This window comes from Sus scrofa, chromosome 2 (assembly GCF_054392235.1).
Source record: "Sus scrofa isolate SSC_HxYL_T2T_F1_AM1 chromosome 2, Sscrofa_HxYL_maternal_Yorkshire_Landrace_v2.0, whole genome shotgun sequence".
In the NCBI taxonomy this organism is placed as follows: domain Eukaryota; kingdom Metazoa; phylum Chordata; class Mammalia; order Artiodactyla; family Suidae; genus Sus; species Sus scrofa.
This window is the reverse complement of record NC_139384.1, coordinates 72,462,228-72,481,213: the sequence shown is the minus strand read 5'-3', so window position 1 is coordinate 72,481,213 and position 18,986 is coordinate 72,462,228. Positions and strand designations below refer to the sequence as shown.

General features: G+C 38.9%; 1 pseudogene; it reads right to left on the bottom strand.

The window, feature by feature from the left end:
• Positions 1–7,606: 7,606 nt before the first annotated feature.
• On the bottom strand, positions 7,607–18,670 carry LOC110258781 (olfactory receptor 7C2-like; annotated as a pseudogene).
• Positions 18,671–18,986: the final 316 nt, after the last annotated feature.

Sequence of the window (18,986 nt, the reverse complement as noted above, 5' to 3'; positions counted from 1 at the left end):
TGACCTTCCCTAAATTCCAAAGGGCAGGTTCAAACAGTTGCTAATCAGAAAAGGGAGTGGATGCAGAGACAAGGAAGGAGCAGGCAAGAGACAATAGTGCAGCCTAGGGGCAGGGTTCCTGGTCCTTCCCCAAGGAATATGGGAAATAGTATCTTTGGGTTCTTCTGCAGAACTAAAACCCCCAATAATTGGAAGATGTTAAGGAAGCCTTCTTCATTCTGGAGAGAAGACCTTCAGATCAGTGAATGCCAGCTTTGAAAACAATGGAAGATTGCCTCTAACCTGATCCTTATCTGAGGCCCTATTTTTCACTCCCCAAACTATAAAACCACCTACCAATCCTCCTGAGGGGGGCACAGTCTTTAAGTCATTAGCTTGCTGTGTCCCCCCTTGGCTTGGCAAAGCAATAAAGCTGTTTTCTCCTTCACCCAAAACTGTCTCTGCATTTCAATTCTTCACCAGTGAGTTCTGGCAACAAGAGGAAAAAAGACTATTTGGGAATAAAAAATGAGCTCATAAGCTCAGCTGATCCCCAGAATTTCTGATGAGGCTAAATCTTCCTACATTCTGGCAATTTTTCAACCCTAGTTATATCCCCATGTTGCCCAGAGTAGTAAAGCAACAAAAAGCACTATATCCAAAAAGAGACAGGAAGGACATACTTACATTATCATATTTACATATTATCAAGCTAACTGAACTTCCCACTAGGAACATGGGCAAGGAAAATAAATCAAAAATCCACAAAAGGGAAATACACAAAATACAATAAAATGGGAGATATACAAATGATTTGATAAAAGATACATTGTTTAGATATCAGATACAAAACTTTGGTAGTCTGAAAGTCTGGTTTTGAATTTGGGACCAGCACATACTTGCTGTTTGAATTGGGAGAACAAATGGGACATTTCAAAATGTTAATATCCTCACCCAAATAGGTGGGGTAGCTCTATTCATCCTCCTAAAGTGGGCAATGTAGTCATTAAATGTAAAAAGCTTAGCATAGTTCCTTCCTGTTAGTAAATAAATAGTTACCACTTGCAATGAGGTTTGACTGATGTTTTTCCTCCTTCCTCTCAAATGTCTCCACTGCTCTCCCATCTCTTGGTCCCCAGTTCCACAGCTTTATTTTAGTTTCTTGTCTTCTTTCACATCTATGATACCTGGCACCACTCTTGCCAATATTCATATCGACCCAGAGAAATATTTATGTAGTATAAAGCAGGTCATCCAACTCCCTGACTTAGTGATCTCCCCACTGGTGAATGAGCTCCAAATTCCATAGCTTCAAACCCCAGGCTTGATTTTAACTGATTGAACCACAAACCTTACCCTTATGCTGCCCTTGTCCACAGCAATCACAAAATATTGACCTTGAGTTTTAGCTTCATTTGATACCTCAGCGACAAGACTCAGAGTGTATATACACCTGCTTCACTCTGCCTGCAGAGTCAATCACTGGTCTATTTGGAATTTTTACCTTTCTCTACCTTCAAAACCCCATCTTGTTTTTCAGACTGCTTATATTATCTCCTTCATGAACCTTCCTCTTGACATTCCCACAGAAAAAGAATATTTTCTTTTACAATAATTTAGATATAGTGCTATCACTGTGTAATTTTAATTTAATTTGATTTCTTTTATTCTCTGCTCAACTGTGAGTGCTCTGAGACATGTATCAATATTATACACACTCCCCAACCCCCTCAGTATCAGTATTATTTTGAAACAGTATCAAAATAAATACATATTGCATGAAGGGATGAAAGAATGTGTTCTCACAGAAATTACTCATGATGAGAGAAAAAAATGAAGCAGGGAAATACTAACATAGGTATGGAAAACAGGCTGGAGGAATTTTTTCCATATTCTGTAATCAAGACCTATTAGAGGATCAGGGGATTTGGTTTGTAAAAATAAAATAGAATAGAATAAATAAAGCACAAAAGAAAGTATCAGAGTGCATCATGCATACTAAGTGCTTTTTGGTTCTATTTGTTTATCTTTGTGTGTGTTTGTGTATGTGCACATGCATGCATATGTGTGTATTTTTTGCTTGCCAGTGCACCCATGTTCTATCACATGTAAAAGATATGTATTGCCTGGAACACAGGCAAAAAAAATTTCCTATTCATTGTAGTAAACTCAAGAATAGTTTTTTAAAGTGGGTATTTCCTGCTGATGGAGAAGCAATCTAAACAAAAGAGTCAGGTTAAAGTGACCTTAGCCTCAAGGGGCCACAGGACAACTGCACTTACATTCCTGCCCTTGCCTCATTACACTCTCCACATCGGACCCCTGACTAAATTTTTATTCCATATTTATTCCTATATATTTGACCATATTTGATTTTAGGTGGTCCACTGGTGGGTGTGGTTGAGGCAGAATAATAATTCAGATAGTTAGTGTAGGAACATGGGCTTCATTATATTCCCTAATTAATGCCCTTGGTTTCAGATTTGTAAAAACTAATCAAGTCAAACAGGTCTTGCTTGAAGATAAACTATTGAAAATACATTTATTTTACATGAAGGTGGGAATTATCCCCTGACCTATACATTTGATGGTTAGCAAAAGAATGCTAGGGGAAAGAATGCTAGTCTAGGGGAAAGAAGATCAAAAGGACCATATAACTTATGGAGCATACCCCAACTATGAAGTTCCTATTGGACAAGGCCTGATATAGGTGCTGGGCAAGGCCAAGAGGGAGAAGAAATGATAGCAGGACCCCATGTTTGTACCCCAAACCATAAGAAATAAAAACCTCTGTAGAACGATAGAGAGGGAGACTCTTCCTCCCCCTCCCAGTGTCTGTGCTGGGAGCTATTTACTTTCCTGTAATAAAGACTTATTGCTTGCTTGATGCCTGTGTGTGTTCACAAAGTTCATTCTTTGGCTCTGTGAACAAGAATCCAGATTCCAGTAACAAGTTCGGCCCTTTTATCACTTTTCTTCTGTGGCATTTTTCCTTGTTATTTTTTTTGTCTATGGAGTTTTTGGTTTTGTTTGGTTTGGTTGGGTTGGGTTAAATGCATTGGTCACACTATACTTCTGTTTTTGATTCCTGTCCCATAAGCAATGGCCTCCCAGTAGACTCTAAAATCCTACACATGCCGCAAAACTTGTATCTTCCTTCATTGAATTTATAACTGTGGATATTTTGTCATATATGCATTTATCTTAATCTTCTTTCTCCATTAAAATGTTAGATTCAAATGGGCAGGGATCTCACCTGTTTGTTTCAGTCTCATGGTTTCATAAAGCTGTGTATTTACATAGAAAAAAAATTGAAAATGGGATTTATACAATAAAAAGAACAGCAGGGGAAGTACAAGCCAGATTAAATGTAGTGAGTTCAAAACAACATTTTTACATTTTGTGAATAAAAGAGTAAATGAACTTTTAAAAGAAAAAAATGTAAAATAACAATAATCACATTAGAACCAGTTTTAAATATAAATGAAATGGACAAAAACCTAAAAAAAATAGGACATGTGATTTTTAAAGATTAGTTCAGGAAGCAATATCTAAAATTAATTTCTGCCTATGCAAACAAAAACAGATTCAAACATACTTATGAAAAACACATGAGCAATACCAAGTTGAATGAAAAACTATGTGTTCCACAAGATGGCAGCAAATGATTGCCATTTAAAAAACAGATGTACTCAGAAAAGGCAAAATGTAGCAGGAAGTAAAAATGTGAAATAAGATGACAAATCAGGCAAAGGGCATTTTATTACTACTAAGGATGCAGAATAATTTTCTATGTTTGTGAAGCAATTAGAAGAGGACAAAATATGACCAACTGATGGATTTGACCCCTCAAAATGTGTAAATTCTCATGCAATCCTGTAAATACATACATACATGCACATGCACATTCATACAAGAATTAAATGGTAAATTACAAACTCATCTTTAAAAATCATAATTCTTTGATTGGAAGAATGTAATAAAATAAAATAAGTATAAAGAGAGACTTGACTAAAGAGTCTGGAGGAAGGGAAGTACTTGCAGGTAAGGGCAGTTTGGGGTGAAATTGTCCCACAAAAATGGTGCCTGAAACACACATGTAGATCTCTCTGCACTAGGCCAGCTGTTTGGGTTTTCAGGTGACCTCAGTAAATGTTCTAGGGTTTCATTTTCACTGACTGCTTTCCTGCAGTATCTGTTGGGCTCCTGTACTCACCTGGATGGGAACTCTGAGAGGAAGGTCTCTGTGTGCAAGTCCAAATTCCTCCCTGGGTTGCTGATGATGGAGACGGAAACACTCTCTCCAGATATGAAAACAGTAAATACTGAAGCATGGATCTCTGAACTAGAAGTAATTATTCAAATGCCCCCTCCAGCTAAAGTTTGAGTAAGCTCAGACATCACAGCAGTGGGGATATTTACATCTCCATCTATTTGCTGTAACTGCACAACACATTTTCCATGGTTACTCCCACCCTTGAACACATCACTTCCCCAGGGGCACTTGTCTGGACAGAATGGATTTTTTTCCTGCTGATTTGCTATTCCCAGGAGACCAGGTTAGAAGTTAGGTGTATCCAATTCTTATTGCTACTCCCTGACCTCTCTTGGCTTCCAGGGGTCTAATGCTGAAATTTTTAGAACACACAGTTGATGTTTTCTCCAAATCCAAGCCTGAGGAACCTGACTTGAGTGGTTTCCTTGGGTCTCAAAAGCACTGGCTGGTGATGGGAACTCAGCTCTTGATATCACCAGAAAATTGCTGTTTCTTCTGCTATAAGAGAGAGAACTGTCTTCCTCTGCTAGAAAACTCTGGGTAAAATTATCCTTGGCTTCATAATGCCTTTGACATATCAGTTAGGAATTTCATGTTTTTAATACAAGTGAGAAGTTGGTGTTTGGTCTTTATAAAATATTTGGTTATTAGAAAAATATATATTTGGATCTTTAATATACCATGAGATGAGATTATAATCTAATAATTATTGACACATTTTTTAATAGTCCATCTTATGTCAACTGTATGATTGTGAACCACATTCTAAAATGGCAGTATTAGGTGATTGGCCGAAAGTTATGAATTGAGTATGGCAAATGCTTTGATTAGAACACAAAATATTTCTAGTTATTGAGCTCTAGCGGTTCTCAAATCAGATTTTTTTTTCCTCCAGAGGACACTTGGTAGTATCTGGAGAAATTTTTGATTGTCATATTTCAGGTAAGCTACTGGTTTGTAGGGAGTTAAGGTTAGGGATGCAGTTCAACAACCTACAAAGCAAAGGTCAGCCCCAGTACAGGGAATTATCCAGCACACTGTGAATTGTGGTGAGGTTGAGAAACACTATTCTAAACAAGTACTTCTCCCAACATCAATGTACATGAAGCATTCGGGAATATTGTATAAATGCAGATTCTGATTTGGCAGGACTAGGGTTACCCAGAGATTCTTCCTTTGTAACAAACTCTCAGATGTTGCTGATGTTGCAGGTCCTGTTCTGTGGACCACACCATGAGTACAAGGACTGTGGTCCAGTGTTAGAGTTTGGTATATGTATTTTAGGTCTTTTCCATTAAGAACCTTCTTTCCAACCTCAGGTCTGATGTAAGGTGGTTTAATGTTGGACTAAGCCATTCAGTGTCTGCATGCAGGCATTTACATGTGCTTCTTGATTATTTACCTCCTGACAGGAAGAAAATTTTGACCTTTGTTTTCTTACCTGTAACTAGGGAAATTCTACCTAAGTAGTTGGTGTGAGAAATAGATAATGTTTTAAATCTCAAAGGAAATTACCTGGCACAGATAGATGCATAGCAATTATTATGACCATATCCGAGTTCTAAACTTACTAAGCTTGTTAGGACTCTAGAGAATCTCTCAAAATAGGAAGCAAGTTCAGGATTATTCTGATCCCGGGAGATTGTGAGTTGTGATTTTAATTTCCTCCCAGGGCCCCCTGAAGGAAGCAGATTGCTTGAGAGGCCACCATTCTGTGCCTTATACTATGCAGGGATATAAACACTGTCCCCTTTTTGCTGGCTGCCCATAGCCTTGGAAGAATTTTCAGACTCTTTCAAGTTGTTTCACTATGTCTCTATGATCTGCTCAGAATATGTGTAAAGCTGCTTTTTCTTGGTGAATCATAGTTTCCTCCAGCTCTTTTTATATTCCTTATTGCAAATCCATAGCATAAAATTCAGGAAGATTTGATGTCATTAGAAATAATAAATGCTTGCATGTTTGTTCCTACCTCAGGTAGAATTTCTTTATTTTTCACAATTATTGTTCTTATTTTCATTATCTTAGGAGTGTACATCCTCACACATTGCTTTGAGTCTTGAATGTGCCTCAAGGGGAAGATGTGCAGGTCCCCACCATTCAGTTTTGTGCTTGGACCTGTGACAGTCTTGCATTTACAAAATGAGGGAAGACTTGACATGTCCAATGCTTAAGGAGAAGCTGTAAGCGGCATGTGACATTCCACCTTTTCTATAACTGCCCCCTCTATTGTGAGAATGGGCACCTCTCACATAGGAGCTGGTCTATTGGCATGGCTTCCAGAAAGGAGATATGCATGTAGCCTAATGCAGTTGGGAAAGAGCCTAGACACCTTGTGATATGTCTACTGTGACAAAAATAAACTTTTGTTATTTTAAAACACTGGGATTTCAGGAGATTATTTTTACCATGAATGTAAATGTAATTCAGACAATTCATTTTTTTGACACACTGAATTTTTCTTTTCTTATATCTTTTGTCAGTTTTATTTAATGTATTACATGTATTATTATTTCTGATATCAAAATGTAAACATAGTAATACAATTTTTAAAAACATTTAAAAAACAATGAAACAAAATAATTTATTCTGACACTACAAAAGTTACTTCAACATATTTTTTGTTTAAACTCTTTTAAAAATTTAAGCATATTTGATTTACATTATTATGTTAGTTTTATGTATATAACATAGTGACAATATTTTATAGATTACACTCCATTGAAAATTATAATAAGATATTGGTTATGGAATTCCCATGCCCACCTCACTGTGCACTCATGCCCAAGCCCAGTATATGCATTGGCCCCACCTACTACATGCCCAACTTAGCACTAGTCTGGCAGGGCCATGTCAGTGGAAAAGCTGCATGTGGGCAGCCTCCATGAAGAGTCAAAGGTAGTGGAGAAGATTATTCTTTTAATTAACATGACAGGCATCCTTATAAAATGGTTTTGCACACAGACACACACACAGGGGTGACACCTAATGCAGATAAATTCAGAGATCAAGATGATGCTTCAATTTGCTAAGGAATGCCAGAGGTGACCAGCAAACTAAAAGAAGCTAGATATGGAACTGATTTTTCTCACAGCCCTTAGAACCAATCCTGATGACCCCTGGATTTCCAAATTCTAGTCTCTAGAACTGTGAGAGAAGAGTTTTCTATTGTTTAAGCCACACAGTTTGTGGTACTTTGTCATAGCAGCCCTAGAGAAATATGTCTTTAAATATGATAAAAATCAAGACACAATAACATATAATGGTTCCAGTAGGAGGAGGAAATAAACTGATTTTGGAGGAATCCAGGATCCATGGGAAATGCCTACAAAATGTTTTGAGCATTGCTACTTATGACAGCTCTGCAACAACCCTGTCAATGAGAGATGCTACTTTGCCAAAGAGTCTTCCCAGAGTCTTCTTCATGTCCCTGTTCCTCAGACTGTAGATGAAGGGGTTCAGCTTGGGGGTTATCATGGTGTACATTGCCAAGGCCACCAGACGAGTCCTAGAGGATGAAACTGAGGTAGACTCCAAGGCTTGTGCTATACAACAAGGAAAGCACTGAGAGGTGAGACCCACAGATGGAAATGGCTTTGTAATTTACCCTGGATGATGAAATTCTCAGGATGGAGGAGAAAATCTGAGAATAAGAAAAGAGGATCCCAGGGAGAAGGGAAAAAAAAACCTAGGACAACTACAAAATAAACCATTATGGTAATGATGAGGGTATTCGATCAGGTGAGCTTTAGAACTTCAGGAAGATCACAAAATAAGTGTGGGATATTCATGTTCATGCAGAAGGACAGCCTCAAAACAGTCCAGGTCTCAAGAAGGGAGCCCATGACACTGAGAAACCAGGATCCCAGAGCCAGCATCCCACATATCTTGGGATTCATGATGACTGTAGTACAGGGGGTGACAGATGGCTACAAAGCGGTCATAGGCCATCACAGCCAGGATTAAATTGTCCAGGCAGCCAAACACCAAGAAAAAAACTATCTGGCTGAGGCAGCCTGCATAGGTGATAACTTGGCTCTGTGTCTGTATATTCACAGGCATCTTTGGGATAGTAGTGGAGGTGAAACAGATGTCAGCAAAGGACAGGTTGGAGAGGAAGAAGTACATTGGCATGTGGAGGTGATAGTCTGAGATAATGAGCAAGTTTCTAGTGAATGTGATCAGGTACATGAAGAGAAACAACCCAAAAAGGAGAAGCTGCATATCTGGCTCCTCTGTGAATCCCAGGAGGAGAAAGTATATTGTTTGGTTTCTTATTTCCACATAGCAGCTGCATTTGTCTAGAATGAGGTAAAAAACAAACAAACAAATAAACAACAACAACAAAAAAACACTCCAGCATTTACTCCAAATAAGAATTCCACAGAATGACAGAAACATCCAATCCAAAGACAGGGAATCCATTAAGACCTTCATTTGGACTAATGATTTTATCTCTTTGATAACAAATTTTGGTTACCATTGATACTTTTACAATCTTTGTAGGTTCAGTGGTTCTCTCTGAATAAAAATATTTGGTATAGGAGTTCCCGTCGTGGCACAGTGGTTAACGAATCCGACTAGGAACCATGAGGTTGCGGGTTCGGTCCCTGCCTTGCTCAGTGGGTTGACGATCCGGCGTTGCCTTGAGCTGTGGTGTAGGTTGCAGATGTGGCTTGGATCCCGCGTTGCTGTGGCTCTGGCGTAGGCCGGTGGCTAGAGCTCCGATTCAACCCCTAGCCTGGGAACCTCCATATGCCACGGGAGCGGCCCAAGAAATAGCAACAACAACAACAAAAAGACAAAAGACAAAAAAAAAAAAAATTTGGTATAAATAAGGGAAGCAAAGATTGTTGATTGGACCATGTTTGGAAAATTATAAAAGACAAAAAAGTTCCATGTAGAAAATGTGGCTATAAAAACCATCTATTTCACTGATAAAATTACCATATTTAATCTATAAAGACCTAATTGTAATTTATAGAAAGATTAATGCATTAATTTAGAAGAAGGTGTAAGATATTAAAACTTCATAAAAGAAAATGTGAAAAGGGTAATGACAGAAAATTTTCTATTACTTATCTTTCCATTACTTATACCCCTTTTACTGCTGCATTTAAGTCACCTTTAAAAAAAAAAAAGAGCTATGCAAAATTCCATCATGTGGAAAGAAAAATAAAACCTCAAAATCTGCTATGAGAAGGTAACTGACCTGCTTTTTGGACTGGAGAAATTAAATCAGCATGCCTGTCTTTTATAATTAGACACACACATGCAGAAATCCAAGAGAAATATTCTATAACAACATATGCCAAAATGTGGATGGGATCGTCTTTGAGTGTTAACATGAATTCGGATTTTTGGATTCATTTTTTTATACTATATATATAAGTGTAAATGGGCACACATTCATTCTACCCTCAAGAAACAAACACTTTAAAATGTGAAGATGTTGTTAATAAAAACTTCTACAGAACAAAAGTAGTTAAAACATAAAATTGACCTGAATCTGAGTTAATGAATGAAAAGGAAGGACAGAGTTTGGGGTTGGTAGATGCAAGGTATTATGTTTAGAATGGTATAGCAATGAGACCCTACTGTATAGCACTGGGAACTATATGGAATCTCTTGAGATACGTCATGATAGAAAATAGTATGAGAAGAATGTATGTATATGTATGACTGGGTCACTACGCTGTACAGCAAAAAGTGACACAACACTATAAATGAACTATACCATAATAAAAATAAATAATAAAAGCATAAAATATTTATAACTGAGAAATAAATTTCAGAGCCAACTATTTGGCAAAAAAAGTCAAATAGAGAAAATCATATGTTTAATAGAATCAATAAAATGAAAGAAAAAGATGGAGTTTCCATTGTGGCTCAGTGGTTAAAGAATCTGACTAGGAACCATGAGGTTGTGGGTTTGATGCCTGGCCTTGATTAGTGGGTTAAGGATCCAGCATTGCTGTGAGCTGTGGTGTAGGTTGCAGATGCAGCTCAGATCCCATGTTGCTGTGGCTCTGGTGTAGGCCGGTGGCTACAGCTCTGATTAGACCCCTACCCTGGGAACCTCCATATGCCACAGGAGCTGCCCTAGAAAAGGAAAAAGACAAAAAAAAAAAAAGAGAAAAAGAACAGATGCCTAAAATTAGGAAAGAGAAAAATGAATATGTATTATATATATGAAAATACTTTGCAAGAAAATATTTCCAACTCCATTTTAAAAACCTGAAAATCTCTAAGTAATGATTATATTGATTTATTGGTTGATTCAGCATAGAGGGCTACAGAGCAATAATTAAGGAAGAAATCAAATAAACACAAAAACTTACTTCCAAAAGTGCCATGGTGAAAACATTAGAAATGGCAGGAACACTAGAAGATGTTTTTAAGCATTACAGAAGGAAGGAAAGACTGCCATCACTTAATATTTAGTTATCAGCATCCTGGAAGTCCTAACCAATGTAATAGTAGGAGAGAAAGAAATGCATATTCCAAATTCCATTGTTTGAAGATGATAGATTGGTTGCAGATAATGAATTTTCAGCTGAAAATTTCTTGTCACTGAATATGACTTTACAAAAGTAGTTTATATAAAACAAATGTAAAAAAAAAACAGTAGTCTTCTCAAAGTGACATTCAGTGGCATAAATTATGTTCATCATGTTTATTTCTTTTTTCCATTTTTCTTTATTTTATTATTATTATTAAAGTATAGTTGATTTACAATGTTTTTAAGTTCTATTTTACAACAAAGTGACCCAATCACACACATTTCCCTGTGCTGTACAGTTTTTACAGCCATTACTTCTTCCTAGTTCCAAAACATTTTTATCACTATGGGAATTCCCTGCACTATCTTCATAACTTTTCTGTAAAACTCAAATTATTCAAAAATGAAAATTACTCAAAAAAGTGTGTGCAAAAGAGAAGAATAGTAGCATTCATAAATACAGTTAAATCTCTTAGAAAACAGATCACAATCAATTCAAATACTAGCAAAAACAGAAATCTCCTGGAATAGGGACTGGAAACATGCCAATACACAGTAAATTGTGATAAATTTACTAAATAGCTGAAACATTGTGATTCTCACTTTCAAGCACTGGTGCTATGTTTAATATGTAGGTTATCACTATTTTAAAATTAGGTACAATTGATATATAACATTATATTAGTTTCAGGTGTGTGCCATGATTTGCTCTTGGTATATATTGCAAAGTTATGAAACTAAGTGTAGTCAACATCCACTTATGTACATAATTACATCAGTTATTCTTCTAAAGAGGACTTTTAAATCTAGTCTCCTAGCAACTTACATATGCATTCTTAGGTATTATTAAATATAGTCAACATGCTGCACATTATATCCCCACAACTCATTCATTTTTATGGATGGAAATTTGTACCTTTTGGCTCCCATGACTCACTTCACCCATCACCACTGGCAGTGACCAAAAATCTTTTTTTTTAATTATTTTTATTTTTTCCATTTTAGTTGGTTACAGTGTTCTGTCACTCTTCTATTGTCTTGCAAAATGACCTAGTCACAAACACACACACACATATATATGCATTCTTTTTCTCACCTTGTCCTCCATTTATGCTTCATGATAAGTGACTAGATACAGTTCTCAGTACTATACAGGAGGATCTCATTGTTTATCCATTCCAAAGGCAATTGATTGAATCTATTAACTCCAAATTCCCAGTGCACCTTATCTCCATCTGTGCCATTAAAATTAATACTCTGAGAGTTCTGCCTGCCTTCATACCTGTTTCCTGAAGCAGTACTGTAATGTTATCACTGAGCCTAATTTAGTTCCCTGGGGGATAGATGTTCAACTCAACTCCAAGGAAGGGCAGGTAGGTGGCACCAGGCATTGGTTTCCTGAAATGACAGAGTTGAAACTCCTTTCTTCCTGGAATAGTGCAGCTGTCAACTAGAGGAGTAAGGGCTATATTCACCATTTCTGCAGTTTCAAAGGTTGAAGTTCTGTAGATGTTCATTAAATTAATTGATCCATTGTTACACTAGTCTCTGTGTTTTCAAAGGTTGAAGTCTCACAAATGCTCATTAAATTAATTATTCCACTGTTTCTCTAGTCTCAGCAATTTGGTTCCCATGAGTGAGGGAGCCAAAATAGAAACAAAATCATTTTCTGCTAGTTTTGGACCCACAGGAACATCTTGGATGTAAGATATGTGCATGTCCTGCCCAGGCCTCTTAATCATGATGTTCTTTTCTCCATGGATATCATCTCCACTGTCCTCTCCCATGAGTATTTCATCAACATTGCAGATGGAATTTCTTTCACTATCAAAGATATGATGACCTTGTGAGTTCCAAACACCTGGACTTGGAGTTGTCATCAGAGGGATCTGGGACACATCCAACTCCCAAAAAAACCATTTCCAGTGACACCTATTCATACTTACGAAAGTGCAATCTACAGAAACTTCTAGGCATGAAGTGATTGAAAAATGGTGAGAAGTGGATGGCTGGTTGTACAGGCAGGACTCTGCAGGTATCTACAGCTTTGCAGGGTCAAAATAAGTCCATTGGGCAGTCCCCAGCATTCTAGTTCAGAGGAACTCCTCATACTTATTAATTCAGAAGAGAATGATTTTAAAGTAATGATCAACCTTATTAAAGCATTGTTGGCAAACAAGAACAGGCAAGCACTTAGGGTGACTTTTTTTAGTGGCTACACCTACAGCACATGGAAATTCCCATGGCAGGGACTGACTCTGGGCCCTGATACTGCACCAGGGAACAAACCCACATCTCTGCAGTGGATTCTTAAACCTCTGTCAGGTTCTTAACCCACTGCACCATAGTGGGAACTCCACAGTGACCAATTTGAGTGACTATTTTCAGCCTGAACAGTAAAAGCTACAGGATGAGACCTTTTCCACTAAAAGAGAGGATCTCTGTGGTGTTCAAAATGTTCATATAATTACCTCAAGTGATGCACCACCCATCTAATTGATGCTTTATTCCTGGATTACCTTAATTCTCCCCGCCATACTGCCATCCCTGCACATGCTCCATAAGAGGATATCAATATCTACTAAAGCATGCTCCAAAGAAACAGCCCCATGAAATTCACATTGAATCCAAAATAAAAATGAAAATTATTGAGGATGATACTAAATACAACATATTGTGACATCTTTTTTATACTTGAAATATGGTTGACATAAAATATTATGTTACTCTCACATGTACTGCACAGTGATTTATTTGAATACATTGAAAAGTGAATAATAATAGTCCCCAAGAAATTATTAAAATGTTATTGACCATATTCCTCATGCAGCATATTAAATCCCCATGGCTTATGTATAGCTAGAGATTATTACCTCTTAAACCTCTCCTTGTATTTTGCTCCTGCACAACTTCCCTCTAGCAACCTCCCATTTTTTTCTGCATCTATGATTCTGTTTTCATTTTCTTTAATTTGCTTGTATGTTTTGATTCTTAGATTCCACATGTGAGTGACAGCATATGGTATTTGTCCTTCTCTGTCTTAGAATGATGCCCCTAGAGTCATCCAAGTTTTGCAAGTGGAAAGATTTCATATTTTATATGGCTTAGTAATATTTCATTATAAGCAGACACCACATCTTCTTTATCCATTTTATTTTATTTATTTTTTATTTCCCACTGTACAGCAAGGGGATCATGTTATCCTTACATGTATACATTACAATCACATTTTTTCCCCACCATTTCTTCTGTTGCAACATGAGACATAATTCTCAATGCTACTCAGCAGGATCTCCTTGTAAATCTATTCTAAGTTGTGTCTGATAACCCTAAGCTCCCGATCCCTCCCACTCCCTCCCCCTCCCATCAGGCAGCCACAAGTCTCTTCTCCAAGTCTATGATTTTCTTTTCTGAGGAGATGTTCATTTGTGCTGGATATTAGATTCCACTTATAAGTGATATCATATGGTATTTGTCTATGTCTTTCTGGCTCATTTCACTCAGGATGAGATTCTCTAGTTCCATCCATGTTGCTGCAAATGGCATGATGTCATTCTTTTTTATGGCTGAGTAGTATTCCATTGTGTATATATACCACTTCTTCCTAATCCAATCATCTGTTGATGGACATTTGGGTTGTTTCCATGTCCTGGCTATTGTGAATAGTGCTGCAATGAACATGCAGGTGCAAGTGTCTCTTTTAAGTAGAGTTTTGTCCGGATAGATGCCCAAGAGTGGGATTGCGGGGTCATATGGAAGTTCTATGTATAGATTTCTAAGGTATCTCCAAACTGTTCTCCATAGTGGCTGTACCAGTTTACATTCCCACCAGCAGTGCAGGAGGGTTCCCTTTTCTCCACAGCCCCTCCAGCACTTGTTATTTGTGGATTTATTAATGATGGCCATTCTGACTGGTGTGAGGTGGTATCTCATGGTAGTTTTGATTTGCATGTCTCCTATAATCAACGAATATTGAGCATTTTTTCATGTGTTTGCTGGCCATCTGTATATCTTCTTTGGAGAAATGTCTATTCAGGTCTTTTGCCCATTTTTCCATTGATTGATTGGCTTTTTTGCTGTTGGGTTTTATAAGTTGTTTATATATTCTAGAGATTAATCCCTTGTCGGTTGCATCATTTGAAACTATTTTCTCCCATTCTGTATGCTTTCTTTTTGTTTTCTATTTGGTTTCCTTTGCTGTGCAAAAGCTTTTCAGTTTGATGAGGTCCCATGGGTTTATTTTTGCTCTAATTTCTATTGCTTTTGGGGACTGATCTGAGAAAATATTCATGATGTTGATGTCAGAGAGTGTTTTGCCTATGTTCTCTTCTAGGAGTTTGATGGTGTCCTGTCTTATATTGAAGTCTTTCAGCCATTTGGAGTTTATTTTTGTGAATGGTGTGAGGGTGTGTTCTAGTTTCATTGCTTTGCATGCAGCTGTCCAGGTTTCCCAGCAATGCTTGCTGAATAGACTTTCTCTTTCCCATTTGATGTTCTTGCCTCCCTTGTCAAAGATTAATTGACCCTAGGTGTCAAGGTTTATTTCCGGGTTCTCTATTCTGTTCCATTGGTCTGTCTGTTCTTTATCCATTTTTATAGATAAGGAACATTTATATTGATGCCATAGCTTAGCTACTTAAATGATGCTCAGTGTACACTGAAGTACATATATCCTTTCAAAGTAATGTTTTGCTTTCTTCAAGTAAATACCCAGAAGTGAAATTCCTGAATCATATGGTAATTCTATTTTTATGTTTTGAGGCACCTCCATAATGTTTTCCATAGTGGAAGTGTTTCAGAAACCGTGGCAGCAGAAATAGATCGCACTCGAGGATGCAGAATAGCAGGGTTTATTCAGCACCAGTTCAGGCTCAGAGGAGTTTCCTACAGAGCCTGAGCACCATTTCTATATAACTTTTATACAATACAGACATCTGGGTCTCAAGGTTTTCCCATATAAGTAGCCCGAGAACTCCCCCTTCCTGGAGCAGATAGTGTTCCTGCCTAAGAAACTGAGCAAGCAAGGTTACAAAAGTGAAACTGATAAACAACAAGGACACAAGGCATGTGGTTGCTACAAGTTTACAAGAAGTGTGGTATGCAGTGAGCAAAGCTGCTGACATGCATGTAGCTGCCTTTTCAGCTGGGGAGGTCACTTTTCTAGTTAAAACCCTTACTTCATTCCCCCCTCCTGATGTTCAGGGTACATTTGCAGCCATCAGAGATCATCATCAGTTATTACCCATTGGTGATTTTTGATGAATCCAACTTTCTTGAATTTCCCCCGAACAGGAGAAATGGGTAGAATAAAGCAAAGTCCATGTGACCCCCTGATCCAATCAAGATATTCAGATGCATCGGCCACATGAGGAAATGGATCTTGGCAGGGCCAACGGGGACCAGACTAATAACAGTAAACAGCAAACATACATGTTGGGCATAAGATAACAGTATATGACAGTAAGAAAGTCTCTATAGAAAATAAGACAGTCTATTTCACAAGGCACCCTACTCCTCAAGCTTCAACCATGAGTCCACTGACTAGTTTCAGGTGTGGTCAGAGCAGGGCTTTGAGATCATTGTCTTTTTGTATTGTCAGGCATAGATGTTTCTCTGGATTAAGGGCAGCATCCCATTCCCCACGGTCATTGGTTGGGCCAGCTGGTTTAGCTTTGGAATGATGGACCCAGGCGTCTATTCCTGTTACTTTAAGAGCAGTGGGAGTGGTTAAGATTAGAGTATAAGGTCCTTTCCATACTGGTTTTAAAGGCTCCATTTTCTAGTCCTTTATCCACACCTGGTCCTGTGGCTTGTGGGGGTGAACTCTTATACCCAGGGATACAGGTATTCTACCTGTGACCCATTTGTGTATTTGTGAGATAGTGAGCCCCAATCCTTGTAGCTGTTTATGTAAATCTAAGTCTTCCAATTATCTGGTTTTTACTCTCAAACTGATCAATGGAGTCGGCCTTCCATATAAGAGTTCAAATGGCAAGAATCCTATTCCTGCTCAGGGTAAGCTTCTCGCTTTTAGGCAGGCCACCAGCAGCATACCTACCCAGGGAAAGGCAGTCTCCTGATAAAACTTTGCGTGAGTCTGCTTAAGGGTTCAGTTCATGCATTCTACTTTCCATGAGCTTTGGGGGCAATAGCCTCCACTGGACCTATAAGGCTTTTGCCACCTGCTGCACTGTCTTGGCCACAAATGCTGGGCCATTGTCTGACCTGATGGTTAAAGGCATTATGTACCTGGGAATGATGTCTCTCAGGAGTGCCTTGGCCACTTCCCTTGCCTTTTCAGTTTGGATAGGGAAGGGTTCTACCCATCCTGAAAAGGTGCAGACAAAAACCAGCAAGTATTTGTATCCCCTGTTCAGAGTGACTTCAGTAAAGCCCACTTCCATATCCTCAAATGGGGACAGTCCAGAGTGTTGTGTCCCAGCTGGTCTGCTAGGCCCCTGGTGAGTATTATTTTGCAGACAAGTTATGCACCATTGGGAAACAGAGGAGCAGAGTGCAGGAAGATGTGCAATAAGGTAGAACTGGCCCATTAAAATCTCTAAGGCAGTTTTGCCCGTGTGGGTTAGTTCGTGTTGCTGGAGGACTAGCTTGTAGGCCAGCTGATTCAGAACATAAACTCAATCCCATCTTAGTTTTGGTTTCTCCTTCCTCTTTTATCCATTTTTCTTCTTCTGGAGAGTATCTGGGGACAGTCGGCACTTCTGGGGCCAGGAAAAATTTAGGTTTATCTGACAGTTGCCCCTGGGGTGCTTGTCTGATGGTTGCATCAGTGCTGTGGTTTCCTTTTGCCAACCAGGTTGCTTCCCTTTTAGTGGCCCTTGCAGTGGGTAACTGCCACTTCCCTAGGTTCCCATACTGCTTCTAGGAGCTTTAAGATTTCAGCCTGGTTTTAATCCTTTTTTCTTCATCAGTAAGGAGTCCCCTCTCCTTATATAAGGCTCTGTGGGCATGTGAGTTAACAAAAGCATACCATAAACCAGTATAAATATTAACTTGCTGGTCTCAGCTGAGCTCCAGTGCTCTGATGAATGCCCATAATTCTGCTCTCTGCACTGACCAACCTTGAGGAAGCCACTTCCAGCACTTCTGAGTCAGATACCACAGCATATCCTGCCATCCCTTTCCCATTCTCCATGAAGCTACTGCCATCAGTATATAAAACCAGGTCCGGAATTTGGAGTGTTTTATCAGTTAAGTCAGGCCTGCTGGAAAACACTTCAACCAGGACCTCTAAGCAGTTATGGTCTGGGGGCCCTGCTTCATCTGGTAGAAAGGTGGCTGGGTTCAGAGTTCATACAACTTCCAGCCTTACCCGCAGATTCTCACATACTAACACTTGATATTGAGTCATTTGTGTATGCAGGAGCCAATGGTTGGCCTCTATTGTTCATCAGGGTTACAACTGAATGAAGGACTTTAATGTTGAGGTTCTGTCTCAGTGTCAACTTGTCAGCCTCTCTTACTAACAAGGTGGTAGCTGCCAGCACTCAGAGATGGGGAGGCCATCCAGCCACAACTGAGTCAATTTTTTTGGACAGATATGCCACTGGCCTCTGTCAAGGCCTAAATGCTTGGGTTAGTACTCCCAAAGCCATCCCATTTTTCTCATGAAGAAAGAGGTTAAATTCCCTGGTTACACTGGGAAGCCCTAAGGCCAGAGCCTCCTTGAGTTTGGTTTTAATTGCCTGAAATACTCCCTCCTGGCTTGGTCCCCATTCAAGGGGAGACTTTTCTTCCCCTTTTAGGGCCTCATACAGAGGTCTGGCTAAATCTGAAAACTCGGGGATCCATATCCTGCAGAATCTCTCTGCACCTAGGAACTCACAAACATTCTGGTTGGTGGTAGGGGCCAGGAGGGCAGAAACTGTATGTTTTCCCTCAGTCCCCAACATTCGTCAGCCCTGCATGATGCTAAAGCCCAGATACTTGACTTGTTTCTTACAGATTTGTGCCTTTTTCTTTGGTACCTGATACCCTGCTTCCATTAGCAGGGAGAGGAGAGCTTTTGGTCCCTCTAGGCATTGAGCCTACATGGTGCTAGCCAGCAAGAGGTCATCAACTTACTGCAGCAAGACACAGTCTAGTTTTTGTTCAGGAAATTCAGCCAGGTCAGCAGCCAGGTACTACTGAAAAGAGTGGGAGAGTTCTTGAATCCTTGTGGGAATCTTGTCCCAGTGAGCTGCTCCTTTGTCCCTGAGTGTGTATTCT